The following is a 23,829-nucleotide window of genomic DNA, read 5'->3' on the forward strand; positions in this document are numbered from 1 at the left end:
TTACTCCGTTTCCAATAAACCTTATATCTATGGAAAGGTGACGAGATGCCCTATGCTTCTAGCAACTCATCGCAAACCCGAGGCTTCCTCATGCCTGGGTTGCAGCGCATGAACCCTAATCACGGATGATCCGAAAACAGGATGTTACAATTCTCCCCCACTTGAATTAGATTTCACCCTCGAAATCGCTCCTTATCACACATAGATCGAATCCAATAACCCGAGAAGAACCACCGAAAGGACCTCATTTCATACAAAAATCTCTTCCAAAAGCACCAGAACCTAACAGGAACTCCCGAACTTGAAGAAGGACAGACCTTTCTCCCACTACGGTAGTCGATCAGTCTCTCTAGAACTTGAAAACTCTTGTGGTCTTTCTCCATGTTAGACCACCCTCACAAAATATCATCATGTTAATCGCTCATCGATTAACAGACTCAAAGAACACTCTACCAATTCTGATTCTCTAAATGATCCTGATCACAACTCAAAAGGAACGGAAAGGTCATATCCACTAAGGACCCACCGCCTGAATAGCTATCAGAACTCTTCTGAAGGAATGATCCTCAAAACTCTGTCCTCAGACAAGAACGTAGTCAAGCCAGCTCGGAACGATCCTCTGACACCCTGAATCATAAGCCCCAGTTCATCTCAAATGTCCCTTCCAACACTAAGCAACAAGTAAACTCCGACCCAATAGTTGAACCTCTAAAGGTTACCTATTGCACACCCAATAAAACGACTTACCAGATTCCTTCTCACAATAACTATCTCGGCTCATTGTGACATATAAGTCATGAAGTTCGCTTTACCCTGAGCGAATTCTACAACCCCAACCGAAGTCGTCTCACCACCGACCTCTGTCTTCTACCACCTACTAGTTCTGTGCGTCCTGCAGTTCTTCCAATACCAACGAAACTGACCCACTTCGGTCTAAGACATCAGATGGAGATCAATACCCCTCAAAATGAAACCCATCTACGAATCTGAAACCTCATCTCGCCTACTCAATACATGAATTTCCCCAAACTCAGCTCGAGAGTCTGATTCAACAGCATAATTGGAACCCCTCATTTCCAATCTGATACTCAACCCATACTCGCGATTCGCAAATTTTATACACACACCATATCTCCCATTCCTTTCGATTATGATAATGTAACACCGTAAATTTCAGAATAATTTTTCACATTTTATAAAAACATAATTCATTTAATATTCATAAAAACATCAGTGTTTGAAACTCAGTCAAGCCGGCGCCTTCCCACGGTCGTCACTAGTACCTGAAACAAATAACACCAAACACTGTAAGCACAAAGCTTAGTGAGTTCCCCAAAATACCACACATATCACATATTAGCCACTCAAGGCTATAACTATGTGGGTCCGTAGACCCTACTCTGTGAACCCTCTGGTTCTAACTCTGTGAACCTTCCGGTTCCAACTCTATAGGCATGCACAGCATAAATCACATAGAAATAATGAAGTACAACACATAACATACATATAGCATACAAATACTCTATCACATAACTTTGATTACCTACTCAAGGTAAAGTATAGTGAGAAGACTCACCTCGTGTATCTCGATAACTCGCAAATCCTTGAAATCACTAGCGCTCAATCTCCCGAGCTATAGTCCTCCTATAACACAATATATCTCTAATTAACACTTTCACAACTAAGGTTGACTAACCCTATCAAGTCAACTCTGGTCAATGGCCAACGGTCAACTTTGACCGGACTCGGCGAGTGCACTAGAGCGACTCGGCGAGTCTATACGTGTTCACTGACTCCCTCAGATCCTCTCTTGACACGTCGAGTACTTCCCTAACTCGACGAGTTCCACCTGGCATGAATCGCGGGGCCACCACGACTCAACTCGCCGAGTCTCAAGAACAACTCGGCGAGTTCCGACTTGACTCAGCCCCCCTTTGACTCTCCCTGACTCACTGGGTCATCCCCCATCCCGGCGAGTCTACTCGCTGAACAATTTACGTGAAACCCAAACCCTACTCGCCGAGTCTCAAGAACAACTTGGCGAGTTCATGCCATGCACAAACTCTATTGACCTCCTGAGGTCAGATCTGCTTCCCCAAACCATAGATCTGGCCTTCCTAAGCATGAATGTCGCGTAAAGTTCGAAACTTGATGCTTGTATAACCACAACAAGGCATCAAAAGGAGATTTGGTCCCAAAAATGACAACCTAAGTCCAATAACTCCATACTAACCCAAAAATCTCCAAGGGTTAAGGTCTCTAGACCTCTTTGAGTCCAGATCCAAGGCACAAACTCGAACAGGGACCATTTGCTTCACATAATCACTCTCCAAAGGGGGTTAGAAAGCCCTAACTCTAAAGATCAACCCTAAAACTGAAGGAGGTTCGAACTATTACCTCAAAATGAAGCCTCTGGACTCTGGATCTGCTTGAATCTCACCTCCTCCTTGCTCTTGTCACCCTCTTCTTGCTAAACAAAGGATACAAAGATCCAAAGGTGACTTCTTCTCTCTCAAAGCGATTTAGCTCTCTTAGGGTTCTCTCAAGGGACTGGTAGCCGCAATGGGAGGCTATAAGTGCCCTTAAATAGGCTGCAAACCCGGGGAATTAGGGTTTCATTAAACAGCGTGGACTCACCGAGTCCAGACGCGAACCCGCACCCATACCTGTGGTCATACTTGGCGAGTTTGGGCTCCAACTCGCCGAGTCTCCTCACAAATCACCAAAAATACAATAAATAATAATACCTGGGAATTCGGGATGTTACAGATAATCCCTCCTCAACCCGGAATATAACAATTCATGACCGTCACGGAGACCCCAGTCTTGTCCCTGGTCCGACAACCAGGTTCCCGAAGACTCAAGTGGTAAGGGTACCCCAGCCTAAGAACTCCTATGCGTCATACTCTGACTAGTGAATACTACATCTCCCTACAGAACAATATTCACTCTTATCGACTACTGAGTGCTACGGTTTTCCCCGTAGTCTTAAGACGCTCCTTCATTAACTCACGAATGATACGGCTCCCCCACAGACTTACGACATCCTCTCACTGACTCGTGAATGCTACGGCTTCCCGCACTATCACAACGCTCTCTCGCTAACCAATGAATACTACGACTCCCCGCAGTATCACGACACTCTCTCGCTGACTAGCGAATACCACGGCTCCCCGTAGTACCACGACACTCTCTCGCTGACTAGTGAGTACTACGACTCCCCACAGTATCACAACACTCTCTCGCTAACTAGTGAATACTACGGCTCCCCGCAGTATCACGACACTCTCTCGCTGACTAGGGAATACTACGGCTCCCCATAGTACCAAGACACTCTCTCATTGACTTATGGATGCTACGGATCCCCATTGTCTTACAACACTCTCTCGCTCATTGACTCACCATGGGCTCACTCCATGGTTTCTCCTGACAATCCCAAGCGATTACTCCCACCCGGATCCACTTTCTCTCTTAACACCCCATAATCTCATCCTCAAGACATCTCTACACTGAGTTCACCAACTCATGCTCCGCAGCTCAACATTGATAGGTGCTTACACCCACCCAACTTATACACCAACACTCCTAATGTAAGTTCTTGTAGGCAAGGCACTTTTCTCAGCACATATACACCCTTAGACAGTCCCACTCCGGTGACACTTAAATGATGGGTTCCCACTGGAACAAAAGTCTCTCGATACTCTACTCGCCATCTCACAACTCGAGTTCCAAACATGACCAAAATTAGGACTTCATACACGGGCACCCCGGTACACCATCACAACATCTCACAATGTCTATTTCTCTCTTTGCAATCTTGAAGCATAATTGAGCTGAAACCAGATCTTATTTACTCTCGGTGTTCTTAATTCTAGTTACTCTTATTCTACGTTAATTACTCGATTCAATACTTCATCAATTGGTATCAGAGCAGGAATCATATCTCTGCGATCTAATTTTCATTCTGAATCAAAAGGTTTTTGAATCAATTTCTGGATTCAAAAATTTCTGCACCTTTTGTTTTGAAAATCGTTATTGATCTATAGTTGTGATTCGATTTTGCAACTGATTTCTTGAATCAAGTGTTCTGTTTGAAATCTCTGATTGTTTCAGCTATTTGTTTTCAAAAACTCGTAAGTTTTTCTGAAAAATTTATCCGTACATTCATGGCTAATTTCAACCTGATCTCAATGACATCATATTCTCATCTGCTAGGATCTTTAACTAAGATTCTTATGTTCATCCCTGAATATTATGATCAGTGGGCTGATCGCATGCAAGACTACTTAAAGGCCTGGATGAGGAGCTCTGGTAAGGTATTACTAGAAATGGCACTCCTCCACCAAATGTTCAAGCAATTGGATCTTCATTTGGAACTTCAAGTGTTACTGATCAATCTGATAGGCTGAAGAAGGTTGAGAAAAGATGTATAAGAGAATTACGTGGTGCATTGCCTCCTATTGTGTACAACTATGTCAGAAGTTGTACAACTGCAAAAGACATCTGGAACAATCTCAAAGAAAAGTTTCAAGGAATCGAAAATACTAAGATCAATTAAGTTAAACATTGTTTGATTGAATTGAAAGAATTCAAACAGAAGGATGGTGAATCGATAGAAGATTACTATGATCGTTTGAATGAATTAATCTACAAATGTAATTGCCATGGAATTACTCGAACAACCATGGAGTTCAATTTGACGTTCATCATGGGTCTGCGCAAAGAATGGAGGAATGTGACATTGATGGTGAAAACTCAGCAGAGTTTCGATACTTCGACACTTAATGACTTGTACAATCTGCTAAAAACTAATGAAGGAGAAGTAAATGAAATTGCCGAGGAATCGAAAATGAGTCTTGGAGGACCATTAGCTTTGATGTCGAAAGTTAATGAGAAAGAGTCAGTCGAAAAGGAAGATTCTGGTAATGAAGGATTTTTGGTTAATTCAGACGATGAAGATGTTGAATTTTACTCAAATAATAGGGTAAAGAAATTTTTCAAGAAACCCTTTAGTTCAAAGTCGAAAATTGGTGAGGGAAAAGGAAAGTTCGTGGCAAAAGCAGGAGGAGAAGAGAAATAGAAAAGTAAGAAAAGTGATGTTAAAGAGGAAGAGCAAAAAGTTGAGAAAAAGCTGATAGGAGACTCTGGAATTGATTGTCACCATTGTCATGGTGAAAATCATATGTCCAGTGATTGTATGCTTCGAAAGAAGGATGAAAAGAAAAATAAAGTGAAAGACGAAGCATATTATGTTAAACGTTTGGAGGAAGTAAGAGCGAAAGCAAAAGGAATCTTTCTTGTGGCAAAAGGTGAGGATGAAGATGAAGGAACATACCAAATCTGGTCCTCAGGTTCTGATGACGAGGAAATGCGTAATCCTACGCATGGGTCAATGTATGCCAAGTTTGAAGAAGAAAGTGATGAGGAGGTGATTGGTCATTGTTTTATGACCAAAGGAGGAGATAAATCACCCATGACAATAAAGGTACGTTCTATTCTTCAATCTTTTAATATTCCTTTAAGTGCATATGATTATGAATTAATTACTTTTGATGATACTGTTGCTTATTTCGATACTTTGGTTATCTCTGCTAGTAACGAAGCTAAGAAATCATCTTCTCAGTTGCTAGAGGTTCAAAAGCAGTTAGATTTCAAGAAAATAAAAATAGAAAGTCTAGAGTTACAGATTACAAATATAATGTGTGATAGGGATTCATTGAGTAGTGAAGTAAAATTGTTGTTAGCTCAAAGAAACATATATTGTAATTCTGTAAAAATACTTTACGCTAAATTAATTAATTTGCATCATTCATCTGATATAAGCAAGGAACAACATAGGAAGTTATTACATTTTTTCGCTTACGAGAGAGAGAAGGTTGACAACATTTCTTATGATTGTAAGAAAACAATTGCCGAATTTGATTAAATTCTTGATGATATATATGCTTATGACGTTGTGAAAATTGATGAATATCTTGATGTAGATGAATTAGTTGATATTGTGAATGATACCTTGACCAAAACTGAACAAATTAAAATTTTGAAAAGAACTGAGAATTCAACATCTAATTCTCAATTTAATTTTGCTGATATTGAAGATAATTTTGATAATATTAGCGAAATTAGTGATTTTGAAGATGTTGATTGTTCTCAATTATCTGTCATTAATGTTGCATCTATGTCTAAAGGAAAAGAAAGGTGTAATGATTCATTGCTTAAGATTGTCACTGACAAACCCTCAACTTCAAAAGTCTTTGATTTCGATCATGTGAGTCTCAAAGATAGTCAAACTGATAGTAGTGATGATGAAGTTTCGAACAAAACATCATCAACAAATAACGATTCGAAAGAAACAACAATTCCACGAATTGTTGTTGATCAGGTGTATGGTGACACTGAAAAATTCGATAAGGTAATGACTGAAAAGGGTGCTCATTATCTCGAAACTAATCAAGTGGTGTATCCGAACTTCAAATGCTCAGATGATGTTGTTTTTCCAAATCAAGTGTTTGTGACAAAAGGAAATGTTGAAAGCATTAAACCAGAATGTAACAAATTGGTTGAGGAAGATAACAAACAAACATCTGATGCAGGATTTTTTGCAAATCAGAGTATTATCAAAAATAATATCACAAAGAATACATACACTTTTCAAAGACAAAAACTTCAAAGAAAATGGATTGAGAAATCAAAAGTTTCAAACGATATTCCAAAACAAAGTGAGGAGAAAACTGAACAATTTGTCAAAATCAACTAAAAAGAATTTAAAGATCAAATTGAAATTTTTTTGAAAGATAATGACATTTCAAAAAGAAAAGCAAGAAAGAAAATTTTCTAGCAAACTGTTGAGTCTTGAAAGAAACAAAACGGATTGACAAACAAAACATCTGAAAAGAAAGAATTCAATCAATTTCACAAACTACATTTTCGAAAGATAAAACTCAAGCCAATACACCATTTTCAAAAAATTTCAATCATTCATCACAGAAAGTTCAAAATCAAAATTTCACAAATCAATTTTCTCCTCATGCACAATGAAGATTTTCTCAAAATACAAATTTAAAACACACTCATCCACCTACTCAATCAAAGAATTTTCAAAATCGATTTTCTAGTAACACAAATGTCGAAAACAGTGTTAAAAATCGACAATTTGAGAAATTTCGTCCTAAATCAAATATTGATTTACTCCACAAAAACAAATTTTCCAAATCGTTTTGGGAAGCAATATTCAAAAGTTTCATACACTAAGGGTTCGTCAAATGTGAAGAATATCGACCATTGGCTTGAAGGGAAAGGAAAGATGTTTCAATCTCGAAATTATTCCCAACAACAAATACGAGAAGCTTATGAGAAATATGTGAATGATTCTTCAAACGAAAGTTCACCCTCAAAAGAATCAAATATTTCTGTGAAAACATGGAAATCAGTTTCAAAAGACAGACATGTTGAGAAACAAACTGAGAACAAAAAGACTAAGGTCTGTGACAATCCCAAACCTACAAAAACTTATGTTTATGCTTCTTTACCTAATGATGCCGACTTAATTGATATTTTCAAATCAAAAGTTCGTGATTGGGTTTTAGGTTCTTCATTTCACTCGGTTTTCAAAACTAATAACCAAGGACCTAAACAACCTTGGGTACCTAAATTCTTTCATTAATTGCACGTTTTGTGTGACGAGCAATATGATGATAAATGGTTCATTGATAGTGGTTGCTCTCGTCACATGACTGGAAAGAAGGATAATTTGCATGATTATCAAAGTTTGGAGAATGTAGGATTAGTTAAATTTGGAAACAATCACAAATGTAATGAGAAAGGATATGGAAAAGTCACGAATGGGAAATTTACTGTTAAGAGAGTTGCATATGTTGAAGGTCTTCAACATAACTTGATAAGTGTTTCACAACTTGTTGTGGGCACTGACAATCAAGTGGTGTTTAATGAAGTAGGAAGCATCATTTCAAATGTAGACACTAAAGAAGTTTTGCTCAAATCCAAACGACATGGAGACATTTTTACTCTCGATATCAAACCAATCATTGGAAAACCCCCAGTGTGTTTACTCTAGAAAGCCTCAGGCGATGTTAGCTGGCTTTGGCATCGACGAATTTCTCACTTGAATTTTCAAAATATCAACAAATTGGTAGCTGATGATCTTGTCCGAGGTTTGCTTGTGTTAAAATTTAACAATGATACTTTATGTGCAGCTTGCGAACAAGGAAAACAACATCGCAAAGGTCATCCAGTGGTTATTGATTCAAAGATTGTTGAACCATTGGAATTACTTCACATTGACTTATGTGGACCATCAACTGTTGAGACACTCAACAAGAAACGGTAAATTTTAGTTATTCTTGATGATTTTTCATGGTTTACTTGGGTTTATTTTCTCAGGTTAAAATCTGAGGTTGCTCAAGTAATGATCGACTTTATCAAGAAGATAGAGATCAGCTTAAAGAAGAAAGTTCGAAAAATTAAAAGCGATAATGGTTATGAATTTAAGAATAACTGTCTTGATTCGTTTTTAGTTGATCAAGGGATTTTGCATAATTTCTCTTCACCATATACACCTCAGCAGAATGGTGTGGTTGAAAGAAGAAATCGTTCTCTCTGTGAAGCAACACAAATGATGCCTACATATGTGAATCTTCCTCAATATCTTTGGGCTGAAGCTGTTTCCACTACATGTTTTACTCAAAACTGATCGTTTATTCATCGTTGTTCCAACATTACCCCTTATGAAATTCTTTACAACCGAAAACCTAATGTCAAATTCTTTCATGTTTTTGGTTGTAGGTGTTTTATCGTGACTCTCAAGGATAATCTTTCGAAATTCCAGTCCAAAGTTGACGAAGGAATTTTCTTGGGATATTCTCATAATTTGGTATCATATCGGGTTTTGAATAAACAGACATGCAAAGTGGAAGAAACATTTAATCTAACATTTGATGAGTATTATGTTAAACAAGTCAAAAATTGTTTTGATCACACACCAATTATTAATAAATCAAATGTTGAGTATGAAATTTCAAATTCGACAGATTTTGATTATGATTTAATTTTTGGTACTCCAGACATGGCTGCTGATGCTCAAGTTAATGCAACTGATAATCGCATACCTGAAGCTTCAAAGCATTCTGATGATTCGACATTCACACAAGATATTTCAGACTTGAATGCAACATTGAATTCTCCAAGACTTGACGAAAGCATGCTAAATGATCAAGTGGAGGGGGAGCACTTGAATTCGACAACTCAGGTTCAAGGGGAGCATCCTTTCGAGGGGGATTATAGGATATTGGATAATGATGTTGAGGGGGAGCATCCTGTTAAGGGGGAGAATCCTATTGAGGGGGAGCGAAATGATTCAATTATGTCGAATAGTGATCATAATGAAAATTTTCATGATTCAAATGACAGTGTTTATGTTGCAAGATCTTAAAATGACGAAATGTTTGAAGATGCACCATTGGATTTTGATCCAACATATCCAAATTTAGATAAATGGACAAGAAATCATCACAAGTTCTTGGAAATCCACAAGACGGTGTGTTAACGGGAACTCAATTTCATGCAAAGAATGTGGTACTTAACATTCATCAGGAATTTTGCATGTTTAACGTTTTCATTTGAAAATTGAAAGAAAAAACTGTTAAGGTTGCAATGGAACACTCAAATTGGGTTGTTGCAATGTAATCTGAATTGGCCGAATTCGAAATAAACAAGGTTTGGAGATTAATTCCTAAGCCAAAAGACGTTTCGATAGTTGGGTCAAAATGGATTTTCAAAAATAAAACAGACAAAGATAGTAATATTGTTCGAAATAAAGCTAGGCTTGTAGTAAAAGTTTATTCGCCAACAAGAAGGAATAGAATATTAAGAAACCTTCGCCCCTGTCGCAAGACTCGAGGTAGTTCGAATATTTTTGGCCTATGCAGCTCATAAAGATTTTGAGTTTAATCAAATAGATGTGAAATGTGCATTTTTGAATGGAGAACTCGAAGAGACTGTGTATGTGGAACAACCTTTAGGTTTTGTAAATGAAGAATATCCTAATCATTGCGATATTTTAGATAAGGCTATTTATGGGTTAAAACAAGCACCAAGAACATGGTATGGAACTTTAACTTCTTTCTTAAAATAATCAAAATTTAAACAAGGATCAGTTGATCCCACTCTCTTTCGAAAGAAAGTTGGGGATCATCTAATGCTTGTTCAAATTTATGTTGATGATATTATTTTTGGCTCTACTGACCCTGCTTTGTCTAATGAATTCGAAAATCCGATGAAAAGCAAATTTGAGATGAGTATGATGGGAAAAATCAACAATTTTCTTGGTTTAAATATTTGTCAAAACAGAGAAGGAATTTTTCTCAATCAAGAAAAATATACCAAGAATCTGCTTGAAAATTTTGGATTGACAAATAGCACGCAATTACGAGTACCGATTGCGACTGGAACAAGGCTTACACCTTCGTTAGATAAATCTGCTGTTCATTTGAATCTTTACAGAAGCATGATAGGTTCGTTACTTTACCTCACGGCAAGTCAAACTGATATTATGTTTTCTGTTTGTAATTGTGCTAGGTATCAGTCAAATCCTCGAGAACCACATCTCATTGCAGTCAAGAATATTTTCCGTTATCTCAAAGGCTCAATTTCGTTAGGATTGTGGTATCCTTCGAAAAATGGATTCTTCATACAAGCTTTTTCAGATGCTAATTTAGGAGGTTGTAATCTTGATAGAAAAAGCACAAGTGGCAGATGTCAACTTTTGGATGGGAAGCTAGTAAGCTGGCAGTCGAAAAAGAAAACATGTGTTTCGATTTCCATAGAAAAAGCTGAATATGTTGCTGCAGTAGCTTACACTTCACAAAAGACGAGATTCAGATTCATTAATCAGCTTAAAGCTCGGGAAGAAAAAGGTGAATGTTGGTAAAGGAGAAGGTGCATCCGGAATTACAAATGAAGAAGTGAAATTTGTTGGCAAAGTTTTTACAACACACATTCCCAGGTCAAAACCAATAATTTCGCAAGCTGAACCCATACTATCAACTGTTGTTACAACTAGACCAATCTCAAAAGGCATTGTAATTGGATCAACTACTAAAGAGGGAAGTAGTTCGAAACCCAAGGAAACAACTAAAACTTCAGACAAAGGGAGAACAACTCTTCTTGAAAAGTTGAAAGAAGAAATAAAGGCAAAAATTGAAGCGAAAATGGAAAAGCAGCGTCATATTCAGAGTATTTTGATGCTTCGTGCATGTGATCCACCTACAATAAACAAAGGTGATCCACTTAAATCGCACAGTTATGAAAACATTGAAGAAAGAGTTGAATACAATGAAATGTATGAATTTGAAAAAAAGCCAAGAAAGAGTTATGCAATTGAGAACTCAGATATGAATCAACTTGATTTTCCTATCAATGAGATGATGTTTCTCACTACTTAATACAAGGTTGTGAACAGATTTGAGAACAAGGATGATTTTTCTCATATGAAGCTGAGATTCCATGCAGTGTTGGGAAAAGAACAAGAAGAGGTTTGGTTACTAGTAAAAATTGTTCAAGTACTTGGTATATCGAAAAGGGAAATGTTCGAAAATATGCTTCAGAATTTTAGATATTATGTAGTGAGGGCAAGCAAAGAAACTTTCGAATTTTCCATTGTTGATTTTCATTTGATGAACTTGAATGATTTGATTCAAGATGCATATATTCTCAAGGATATGGATGCTTCTAAACTCCAAAACACAAGCAAGGATGTGTTAAAATTGGGTCTAGATCATATAAGACTTTTCATAGACAATTACTATGATTGTCTTGCTATGACAGATGTTGAGTTGGCTGCTACAATGGAAAAGGAAATTGTTGCTCCTAAAATCAAGGCAATGAGTGAAGCTCAGATGAAGAAATATTTGGATGGTGAAATATGTTTGAAGCTTTTTGGTATAGTTTTTGCTGGGAAGAATAAGAAGGGAAAGCCAACGAAGTTCTTTTTTCAATTGAAAGATATACAACTGCTCAGTATACGAACTTAATTGTTCGTATGAATAATTGTAAGAAGAATAATGATGGAGACAAGGCAGAACTAAAGAATGTGATGAATTGGTATGCTGAGATTCGAAGAACATTACACTTAACTGCTCAAGTTTTGATCAACTGATTTCGACATTGCTTACCAAGGGGGAGATTGTTAAGGTCGAAGTTAGGTTGTAAGATGTCGAATTTGTAATGTTATTTTACAAAGGCAGTTTATGTCGAAACTGAATGTCTAGTCCTTTGTAATTTGTTGTATGCTTTATTGTTCTCCTATAATTAGGGGAGTTACTTAGAGTTAGATAAGAGTTTTGAGAAGTGAGTCTTGTCTATTTCTCTCTTTGTAATCGTGAAGCATAACTGAGCTGAAACCAGATCTTATTTACTCTCGGTGTTCTTAATTCTCGTTACTTTGATTCTACGTTAATTACTCGATTCAATACTTCATCAGAAAGTGGGATGTTTTCCCTTAGAGTATGGTATGAGATGTGACTGTTGGGTAAAGTATGAGAAGAGCTTGTTAAGAAGCTAAGGTGATGTTTGTTTTTTGTCTACAAATCTTCTTTGCCTCTTCTATCTACGCCGCGCAGACCACGCGTATACATTAGGCTTCGCATACTATTTGTTTTTTGAAGACTGCAGACCTAAAAAGGTATGCACGTCCTCTTCTTGGCGTAGATGTAGACCAGAGTCTTCAAACATCTTCAGACATTTTCTAGCCTAAAAAACTCATATATCTTAGTTTTTTTTGTTTCTTTAAACTTAGATTTATTCCAACTTTATTTATGATAAACAATTTGAAAAGACAAAAGTTACAGTACTTAAAGAAAAAAAGGTTCGACGACATAACCATGACTTTTGTGAAAAATTTATAAATAAAAATTTAATTACAATAATGGTCATTAGAGTTGTTTATATAGATATGAAAAAAATCGTAATATTGTCTTATATTTTTTGTGTCAAATTTTATAAAGCATTATTTAATGCTATATCATTCATTTCTTGGAATAAATATTTGTGGCCAGTTTTTAATTGACTTAATTGAAGAGGGAAAATGAAAATTTTGAAAATTTCATTTAAAATCAAAGTTTCTTTCCATCCATTTTACGTGTTAAATTCTTTTATCCTTAATTACAATGTCTAGATATATCTTTACGACCAAAGTTTGTTGGTTTTTATCAAATATATACGTTAACTCGTACCATTTTATTTTCACCTTTTATACAATAATACATAAAAGTCGATCTATATTTGTTAATTATCTATAATAAAGTTATAAAATTACTGAAAAACTATTTTAAGTTTAAAAAAATCGGTTTAATTAGATTTTAGTTTATTCCAACAACCTGTAGATGTTAAAAAGCAAACAATCTTCTTCTTTCAGACTGCAGACATTTGGTTCACCTCTTCTACTGTAGAGGTCTGCATATGTAGTCCGCAGAGTGTAGATATTTTTTCTTAGAAAAAACAAACAACACCTAAGAGATAGAGTATGAAAAGAGCCTGTTAAGAGGCTAAGAGAAGAATATGAGAAGAGCCTGTTAAGAGGCTAAGAGAAGAATATGAGAAGAGCCTGTTAAGAGGCTTAAGAGAAAGAGTAGAGTAGAGAAAGAATAGAGAAGAGAAAAAGATCAATGAAATAAATAAATGATAGCAATGCATGCTATGAAAGAAAGAGAAAAGATAATAGATTATGAGAAAGGGAAGGAAATATATAGAAAGAAAAGATACAAGAATAACTCACCAGACACTTTGTGTCTGATGCTGCAAATGTTTATGTTTTGCAGGTTCAGGTTGTAACAACCGTTATACCAGAAGAGAAGATAGAAGTATAAGGAAGAAATAGATAGTAGGATGCTATTATGTAATTTCTGTAACATCTTGGTTTCCATGTAATTACACTTTTGACCCTTATTATGAAAATTATTGCAAAATGGTCCTATGTGGCATTATCATAAATCGTGTGGGATGGTGACATACATTAGGTGTATGTTTGGTACATTGAGCGTAGGTGGTTGAAGGCCAAAACCTAATTTCTAGGGCTTGGACCCTATTTAAACATCCTTAGCTCTTAAGAACTTCTTCATTCACCAGCCTCCATCCCTATTTTCGTACCTACAAAAACCTAATCCATTTTATGAGCATCCTTAAAGCATTAGTGTGTGTTTTGGTGTTCTTAGAGGAAGGAGAATGAAAGGAGAACATCTTGGAAGCTTGAAGCAAAGTTGGATATGGATGTTTTGCACCCTTCTTCATCTCCAGAAGGTTTAATGTTTACACCTTGATGATTGTTTTCTTAGATCTAGCTTGCGTGATGCTATTATGTGCTTTATGTCCCCAAGCTATGGGGTTCTTGAGTATGGCATGCTCAAGACCAAATGCGTTGTCCTTTTGGATGTTTTGTAGTGTCTAGAGTTATAAAAATTTAACCTTGGTCCCTTATTCCATTCCATGCAAATGCTGGAGAGCTTTAGACCTTAAGACGAGTTAGGCTTTTGGTGTTGGGCATTTTCTAAGAATGCAAACTCATAAAGATGAAAACATTATGGTTTGGAATGATATTAGAGGGCTAGATCTGGATTTGGATGAAAGGAATTAATGAAATAAGCACTTAATGGGAAAATGACTTTTAGCTGAGTACACTGGGCGTACTCCCTTGGGAACCCAATCAGGACCTTGAGTATGCTAAGCGTACATGTTGAGTACGTTGGGTGCACTCAACCTGAGTCAACACAGTTAACTTTTGACCTTTGACCATGGCCAGATTTTGACGAAGTTTGACCTAGGGGTATTTTGGGTATTTTGGGTTATGGTTGAGTTTGGTCACTATTCGATGTATAGGTGACTAGTAGAGCCGAGTTTCAGAGCAGTGTGCTGTTCAGCTATCTTTTCAGACTGAGAGGTGAGTTTTCCTCACTGTACTTATGGGCTGAAGGCGCTGATGTCGGCCCACTAGGTTATGTATCATTGTATATAGGATGTAGTTATGCTGTAGTGATATGTTAGATCTATATCTTGGTGTATATGATGTCGTTATGTTGTAGTGATTTGCTAGATCTGTTGTTTCTTGTTAATTGTTTATATGTTTATCTATTGAATATGTCGACATAGTATGGTTTGGGGTTAAGGCTTTACAGCTAAGTGCGTGAGCCAATAGGCCGGGTGTAATCCAACCTGATGGCTATGAACCAGAGGGTATACCGGTCTGATGACTGATTGGACCCATTGTATAGTAACATTCCGGTCCAATGATTAATTGTTCTGGGGATAATGTAGCCTAATGGCTATGGGCCCAAAGGTATTCAAGTCTGATGACTGATTGGACCTATCATGCATGATTGTATATGTTATATATGTTGTGTGTGGTACTTTGGGGCAACTCACTAAGCGTTGGCTAATAGTTTCAGTTTATTGCTTTAGGTACTTTGAATGATCGTGGGAAAGAAATGTAACACTCTGATCCTCAGGTAATAATAATAATATTTTGGTTTGGATTTTTTAAGAACCTACTCAGCGAGTTGGCCTTCCTACTCGTCGAGTAGTAGCGGGTTTGTCCGCGAAGTTTAATGACCTACTCGCCGAGTTCAATATGGGCCTTGCACCCTATTTAAAGGTTCATTAGCCTCCCCTTTACAACTCTTTACCTCCAAAAAACCCTGATTCGAGTGTGAGTGTGTTTCTTGGTGATTTTAAGGTTGAAGGAGGGATTTGGTGAAGGAAACACTTGAGGAAACAAGCTAGAGGAACCAAAGGACTCATGGGGATTCAAAATTTACTTATGTGGAGCATTCCCTGAGGGTATTAAGCTATTCCTTGGCTCATTTCCACCCAAAACCCTCTTGTGCATGGATTCTAAGAAAGGGCTTTTGTGTTCAAGCCAAGATCTGAAGTTGTAACTTCAGATCTAGACTCCTTTTGGCCTTGAGATGCATAAAGTTATCAGTTGAGCCTAGCATGTGTCTCCCCTCAAGTGTATGACTCCATTCCAAGCTTAGAATTGCTATTTTAGGGCCTTAAAGCCTTGCATGCACGTAAAGTTTGCAACTTTACGTGGAAAGCATGCCTCAGAAGCTTAGATCTGTAATTTGGAAGCATTGCATGGCTTAAAAGAGTCTGTATGGCTTGCGTTCTGATAGGACTCGACGAGTCTCACGGGGCGACTCGGCGAGTCATTTGAAGGAAGGCATGGACTCGACGAGTTAGATGAACAACTCGGTGAGCCCGATGAATATTGCTATGAACTCGACGAGTTGGATGAACAACTCGACGAGCCGTATGAAGATTACCTAGAACTCGACGAGTTGAAAGAACAACTCGGCGATTCGGGTAAGATTCCCCCAACTGTTGGATGTTCGTAGACGTGTCGAGTGGCAAGCAAGGAAACTCAACGTATGACCTTATATTATCAATCAAGACCGTATGAACTCGACGAGTCACCTCGATGACTCGGCAAGTAGATGTCATCCCGGGGAAACTCGGCGAGTCACTAGTTGTGCTCGAGGAGTTAGGGTCAACATGGACTGTTGACTTGATCTTGGCTGTAGTTGACCAGGATGGACTTTGGGGAAATGACCGGATGTTGTATGACACTTTTTAGGCAGTTGAGTGGAGCAGCTCGTGGGGTATATTTGGTCGCAAAGTGTCAGTTCAACATTCGTAGCAGGTGAGTCTTCTCACCATACCTATGGGTCTAAGGCACCAAGGCCGGCCCATTATGTGATTATGATATATGTGTTAGACATTCTGTGTTTTGTTATGTGATTTCATGTTTTGTATGAAGACCCTGGGGGGAAACCCGTGACATTGGATGTAAGACCATGTGGGGTAGCCCATGGTATTGGATGTAAGGCCATGTGGGGGAGCCCATGACAGTCCTAGGTAAAGACCATGTGGGGGAGCCCATGGCATTCTCACAGGTTTCATGTATGCATGGCTTACGTGATATGTGTGTAGCTTTTATAGCTAACAGGATTTGTGATATGTGGTTTGTGTGTGTGTGGTATGCTCTGGGAAACTCACTAAGTATTTCGCTTACAGGTTGTTGATACTTTCAGGTACTTCAGAGCCTAAGGGCAAGGGCAAGGCGTGATGACGTGGCGTGCACTCTACCTCTCTTTTGTGTGTTTGGGACTCTCTGATGTTTTCAAAAGTACAAAGAAATTGTAATAATTGTGAATTGAAAAAAAAACAAATGGTTTGGAAATTTATGGATTACGGGATTTGTTTGATTAATTAAAAATGAAAAATTTCTTGGTAAAATCTGGGTCGTTACAAGTTGGTATCAGAGCCCTGGTTTGAGGGATTCGGACACATTCTCGGGTGTGTCGGGACTCAAACTAAGGAAGTGGTAAAATGTTTTCAAAAGTAACTTAAAAAGGATTTTTAAGCCAAAAGAGGAGAGTGCAATGCGCATGATCAGCCGAGCCAAGTAAGTAGTTTCCCAAGTTGAATAACCATGTTATATGATAGTGATCTTTGTCGATTATATGGAATTGCTAGGTGTATGTTTTAAAATTATATACGGTTAGGAGCGGGTAGCCTTAGAATGATGGATTAGCCTTATTTCTTGTTGGACGCGGTCTTAGGGTAGAATCCTTTATTCAAGAGTCTGTTTGATCCTTTTTGTGTATAATTTGCATGCCTAAAAGCAACCTGTAGTGATTGGTTTGAATGTTATGAGGTGGACAACCATAGGGTGTCCGGGTTTGATTCATGCGAGAGTTGTGAGTCATGGTTTGTATGGATAGATTTGGAGGTACTAGGTAAAGCAGCGGGGTAAGGTACGAGTAGGTGTGGAAGGCAGTATTGGGCTCGTACTACTGGAAGCACAGGACCCGTACCCAAACCCATGTTCTACCTGGGAATTCCAAAGGAAAACGGTATGGAAGTAACCTCGTTATGGGTATCCTGATCATTATGTTTTGTGAAATGACAGTCCAGCATGGTGGTTACGCGATTTGGATTAGGATCGGGATTAGGATCGGGATTGGGATCGAGATCCGGGGCTGGGTCAGGCGGCCCTATTGATGGTATCGATGAGAGACTGCGTGAGCTGATTGCGGACGAGGTTATGAGGGGCATCCTTGACGCTACCCCAGTCATCTTTGGGACGGTCAAGGAGGGTATGATGGAGATCATGGAGGAGAGACTTAGAGCATTCAGGGCCGATATTTCCGCGGGACAGGGTGGAGCTCGAACCCCCTCGTTTACGGAGTTCAAGGCATTCGGAGCTCTGGAGTTTTCTGGGGTTAGGGATCCCATTGTGAGCAGACGATGGGTGGCGGACATTGAGAATGCCCAGCGCACGAGTTCTTGTCCGGAGGAGGCAAAGGTTGGATTTGCTTCCTGCATGCTGAGGGACAGGGCCCGAGATTGGTGGGGCGTGATTACTAGTCAGGTGGGAGCAACAGGTTTGGGTGACATGTCGTGGGCCGAGTTTGTACGACGATTCGATCAAGAGTTTGCACCACCTATTGAGGTGCAACGGATGGTGAGGGAGTTTCATGATTTACAGCAGACTACTATGACTGTGGTGGAGATCACCGCCAAGTTTCGAGAGAAAGCTTTGTTGATCCCTCAGTATGCGACAAATGAGGACATGAGGAGGACCCGATATCACTCTATCCCGAGAGAGGACATTCGGGAATTTGTGAGCTTTACGGGGTGCAAAACCCTGAATGAGATGGTTGATAAGGCTTGTGCGAGGGAGATGGAGTTGGAGTCCCGCACGAAGCGGAAGACTGAGCAGGTACAGGCAGCGGGGGCTCAGACTAAGAAGCCTAAGACCTCCGATTCTTCAAGTAAGGGCCAACAGGGTCGGGGCCAGTGTGCCAAGTGCAGGACATTTCATAGTGGGGCTTGTCAGACAGCCGGGATGTCAGGATGCTACTCTTGTGGCTAACAAGGCCACTTGAGTAAGGTTTGGCCCAAGAAGGGCTTGATATGCTTTCACTGCAACCAGACAGGCCATAAAAAGGCCGATTGTCATGGTTGTAAGGAGGATGAGGAGGAGGACCTGTGGCAGCGCCTGCGCTCGCCACTATGAGGATTACTGATGGCCGTCCTTAGGCGGAAGCTCCAGCGGTGAAGAGCCACACATTCCAGCTGACTACTGAGGAGGCTCGGGCCGCACCAGACGTCGTGGCTGGTATGTGTTCATTATCCTATGTCTCTTTTATGTTAAATTTTTGTATGTATGCTTATTATGCTTTGTATAGGGACCATTCTGGTCAATGATATGACGGCCCATGTCTTATTTGATTCGGGGGCTACCCGATCTTTTGTGTCTCTTGCGCTTAGCAAGAAATTATGAGATGCACCAGGGACTCTGGATACCCCGCTCGAGGTGGAGATTGTAGATGATCGCACCGTGAGTGCTGCGAGGGTGTGTCAGGACTGCGTCCTGAATGTGCACGGCGAAAGGTTTCGCGTTGATTTGGTTCCCATACCATTGCGAGGATTGAAGGTGATTATTCGAACCCCAAGGGGGGGGAGAACTGGTTATCCACGGCGAGAGGACCTCGCAGGGCCCGACTCTCTGTTCAGCTGCGATGGCGAGGAGGTTTCTGCAGCAGGGCTGCATGGGATTTTTGGTCTATGTTTCAGATTCGCGAATGGAGGCAATGATGGATATCGATAGTGTACCAGTGGTGCGGGATTTTTGGGATGTTTTTCCTGAAGAATTACCCGGAGTGCCTCCAGAGAGGCAGGTGGAGTTTCGTATTGACCTAGTACTAGGTGCCGCCCTGATAGCAAAGGCACCATATCGGTTGGCGCCACCGGAGATGCAGGAACTATCTGCTCAGCTTCAAGAGCTACTAGACCGAGGGTTCATCCATCCGAGTAGTTCTCCGTGGGGAGCTCCGATCCTTTTCGTGAAAAAGAAGGACGGGTCGCACAAAATGTGCATCGATTACAGAGAGCTGAATAAGCTGATTGTGAAGAACCCCTGTCCTTTGCCTAGGATTGACAACCTGTTTGATCAACTTCAGGGAGCATCGTGGTTCTCTAAGATTGATCTCCGGTCAGGGTATCATCAGATGAGGATTCGGGATGAGGATATACCGAAGACAGCTTTCAGGACTTGTTATGGGTATTACGAGTTCGTGGTGATGCCATTCGGGCTCACCAAAGCTCCGGCCGCGTTCATGGATCTCATGAACCGGGTGTGCAGGCCGATGTCGGATCAGTCGGTAATCGTTGTTATTGATGATATCGTGGTCTACTCTATGACAACCCGATATTTTGAGACAATAAAATGTAACACCAGTCAAATTTAGGCCAAAATATAACTTTCCTAAGAATCTTATTTGGGTTAAATAAAGTAATAGGAATCGTATCAAGGTTTTCGTACGTATAAAGAACACTAAAATCCGAGTTATAACGAAAAAGTTATGACCAATCTAAGATTCGCGGCAAAAACCAGCAACGCTGATAGACGTAAAACGCAAAGTTTCGATACAATAATTTTTAGCCTTAGGTATCTAAACGAAAGTCGTAGATTACGTTAAACCATAATCATGCCTAAAAAGAACGCCCAAAACGGACTTCGTATGAAGAAGATACAAATTTTCTAAGTTTTGTAACAACGGTAGACAGCTAAAAACTCGAAATAAAAATCGAGCGATTTTTAGCCGACACAGCTTAAACGAGAGTTGAAGGTCTCGACAATAATAGTTCGATGGTAAAAAGACAAACGAAAACGGACGTCGGATAAAGAAGTTATGGATTTTTAACGAAGTTATCGTGTCCCGGCCTATTAATTAAAATATAACTAAAAATAAAGTCAAAATTTTCCGACGGAGTCTAAATGAAAGTTGTAGAGTATTTTCTCACCTTCGCGTGGATATAAAGAACGTCAAAAACGAAGCCCGTATGCGTATGTTACGGATTTTACAAGTTCGTGGCAGACACACCGAAACGATTTACGCCTAGTGTACCCTCGTACGCCCAGCGTACTCGGATGCTAGGCTCCAGATCGTCCACATTGACCAAACACTTTGCCCGATGATACGGTCAGCAGTGATGCAAGCGAACGCCCAGCGTACGAGGTACGCCCCGCATAAGCCCGAAGTACGCCTAGCGTACCGAGGACCTCCAGCCCCTATAAATAGAATGCGAGGGTGTCGGCCATCCTTGCTCAATTTCTTCATTTCTCTCACATTTTCACCTCGTTTTTCGTGCCGACAACATCCCGACTTCCCGGTTTCATATCTAAGCCCCGACGAAGGTGCGAAGCCCCGAGATTTCCGAGATTCTCGTCACTTTCCGGTCGAGGTGCCGCCCGAGAAAATCTCGTTTTCTTCAAATCACGCACTTTCTTCGGTGAGTTCATACCCCTATAAACTACATTTTTAAATGTGTTATCAATACTTTTTATATACACTTTTAAGGGGGGGGGGGGGTTACAAGTAAATACACGATTATTATCGTGTGTAACCTAAAGTTTCACTATATACTCTTTTCAACAATTAAATCATATGTGATTCATAACTTCCACGTGGAACCTTTCATGCGCAAAAGATATCACGATAACATCTTGTCTTTTGAAATTAAATATGTTGTTATACATATACGAATCAAACACTTTATTTATACTTTGAGTATATGTGTTCATTTATGTCACTACAAAAGCTACACTTTACATAACAAGTGAGCATTTCATTAGGGTTTACTATACAAACGAAACAAACTTCTGGAAAAACTATAATAGTATACGACAAACATTTTTACATGTTAAAAACTCTTTATCAAACTGTGTTACATACTTCATGCTTCCTTTCAAACGTTGTTAGAATCGTGTTTCAAACAAAGGTCTTCTTATACTTAAAATTGTTCTTATCAAACAAACTACTTTCAAACCGTTTTAAAAACTGACATCAAGTCATCATTTCTTATTTATTAAACTTTTCAAAGGTTTTACAAAACTTCTTTTATATTTTTATATTGGCAAATGCATGCCTATATATGTATCATTATATAAGTAATGCTTGAAGGACTTAGGACGGCTAGCTCGCTTTATTTCCTTTTCCTCGTTGGGATGTGGCTTTAGGGCATCGGTTATTCGTCCGAATGTCGTCTAAATATTAGTTATATATATATATATATATATCATAAATACATATATAGACATAAAAGTTTCCGTCAGTTGGTTCAGTACCTTTGAGTAGGAAAGGCGTATTTCGGTTATACACATACAATACTAGAAACTATAATAGGTATAGTTAGGAGATACTACTTACCATCCCAAGTACAAGGGATCACACAAGAGTCAGTTTATTCATGAGTCTATACAAATACATTACATACTATATGAAGATATATGATTACATACAATTTCAAGACATACAATTACAAGAGATACGATTACATAAGATAGTGTACTAAATATTCATGAAATTTTACATATTACAAGTACCATATCAAGGAGATATTTTCATATACAAGAACAAATGGACATTTTCATACGTAAATCTGTTTTATACTAGGTTTTGTGAGACGTTTCACGTACTTTCGAGTATGCATTACTAAGTCCTGTATTATATACCATAATCCCTTGTAGGGGGAGCGTGATACTTGTGTATAGATCTATACGGGACTGACAATCCCACACCTAAGCTGTTAGTTACAGCTAGGCCGCTAGGCCTGGGGTGACAAACGTCATAATATTCCAACGCCTGAAGAACGTTGTTACAGGCAGTCTGGGTCATTAGCATGGTTATAAAACTGACATGGAGTATTAAAAACACGTTGATTTATGGGGTTATCAAATACCTTAGCAATTATATACGTATATAAATCTATTATTTTATACATGAACAACACCATGGTAGTTCATTTTTGGGACTTTTAAACTACCACCCACTTATGGGAAAATATTAGATTTCTAAAAGTAAACATTTAAAACAGTCGGATCTCGGTAGAAGGCTACTCTTGATACTAGTAGAAAATATGGGATTTTCTAGGGTTTTCAAATGTTACAATTACTTAGAAACATGTTCATTGGTACAAAATTTCTTCAAACATTTACAGGTCTTTCTTTATAGCTTTACAAATCAAAGTCACATAAATACTTATGAATTCACCAACATTATTGCTGATATTCTCTTTCAAAATAACTTGTATTCCCAGGACACAGATAGATAGGTACGACAACCAGGTTCTGTGAAGACGGAGCGGTTAAGACTCGTCTTTTATTTTGAATATTCATTTTGTAGAATTATACTATGAAAGAACTCAGATGTAATTAAAATTATACTATTAATGCAATGGATGATGTGATTGCTTGTTTACTACTTTGCATTCTTGTGATCCATTACATGACGTCCTCTGCCCCAGAACGTTTCCGCCGTTCTTGGTTTTGGGGTGTGACAGATTGGTATCAGAGCATTGTTTATAGTGAATTGAGTATATCAACCCATAAAAGATAAACAAACTATAAATACAATAGGGATTAAAATACTCTGACAAAGAGTCTATACTTTTAAATAATAAAATATTTAAGTAAGTATACGTGCCTGAATTCATACAAAAATCAGTGTCACTAGGACAGAACAAAAGTATTGTGACAACCCGAAATTTCCATTCGGTCAAACCCTAAAAGTCAAACACTTCGTATCATAAGTTGATGTCATTATTTCCTATTTTTAAGAAAATATAAAGTTCGTTTGATTATTTTAATATTATTTTTAAACGAACGGGTGAAAAAAAGTGCCGTCTCGGATTTTGTATTTCAAAAACCGCAAACACTTCGCGTCTTAGAAATTCCCGACCAAACTTTTATGT

The sequence above is a fragment of the Lactuca serriola genome, chromosome 9 (genome assembly GCF_051521515.1).
Source record: "Lactuca serriola cultivar US96UC23 chromosome 9, Lser_US96UC23_V15, whole genome shotgun sequence".
Taxonomy (NCBI): Eukaryota; Viridiplantae; Streptophyta; class Magnoliopsida; order Asterales; family Asteraceae; genus Lactuca; species Lactuca serriola.